Source organism: Meleagris gallopavo, chromosome 23 (genome assembly GCF_000146605.3).
Source record: "Meleagris gallopavo isolate NT-WF06-2002-E0010 breed Aviagen turkey brand Nicholas breeding stock chromosome 23, Turkey_5.1, whole genome shotgun sequence".
NCBI lineage: Eukaryota > Metazoa > Chordata > Aves > Galliformes > Phasianidae > Meleagris > Meleagris gallopavo.
In genome coordinates this window covers 1,514,707-1,515,579 of record NC_015033.2, presented here as the reverse complement: position 1 = coordinate 1,515,579, position 873 = coordinate 1,514,707, and positions in this window count along the sequence as shown.

Genomic DNA, 873 nt, shown 5'->3' with positions numbered 1-873 from the left:
TTCTCCCCAGTGTCTCGGTCTTTCTCCCAGTCCTTTATCACCTCTCCTCCAGGAGCTGGCACAGGGAATGCAGGTCCTGTCCCAAGAGGCTCACACTGACCTGTGCCCCATGGCCCTGTCTGGTGTGTGCAGCTCTGCCTTCCCAAGCCCTGTACCTGCAAAGCTCTCCCTGTGTCCATCTTTGCAACAACAACAAGACATCTAGAAAGTTAAGCCCATCTTTTTCTGCCATGCTCAGGCTTTAATTCAGCAAAACTCTTAAGCAGACGCTTTTTGAGCTGCAGCAGGTTGAAGCCCACGCTTAAGTGCTTTTCTGAACAAAGGCCCCAACTGCACAGAGGTGCCCCTTGCAGAGAGGTGGTTCTTCGCTTCATGCGATCGTATCAACAGAACCATTAACAATGATGCTGTAAGTGCTTAAAGAATGACCAGAGAGAGAGAACAAACTGTGTGAGGAGGGGGGAAAGAGGAGAGAGGAAATGGCACTGTTCTGTCCAAAACAAAACGAAAAACAAACAAAATAATCCTTGGGATGGACCCTCCTGATTCTGCTACCATTCACTGCTGAGGAGCAAAAAACGAAATGAAAACTATTGACTAGATGGTTCTTTCTAGCCACAAACTCAACTGGATTAAAGTCTGCGTGGAAGGAATTTTGTAAAGAAAAAAAAAAAAGAAAACTTTTTTCCAATGTAGCAAAAAAAAAAAAAATTACAAAAAACTAAAAAAAAAAAAAGACAAAAAAAGACAAAGAGGGAGAATTCTAGCCTTTTGTAATATCCATATTGCACACTAGGACTATAAGCCATTGCTAGCTCATTTTGAATTTTAAATGTGTAATTTTTTTTTGTTTTGTTGTTGTTTTATTTTTTT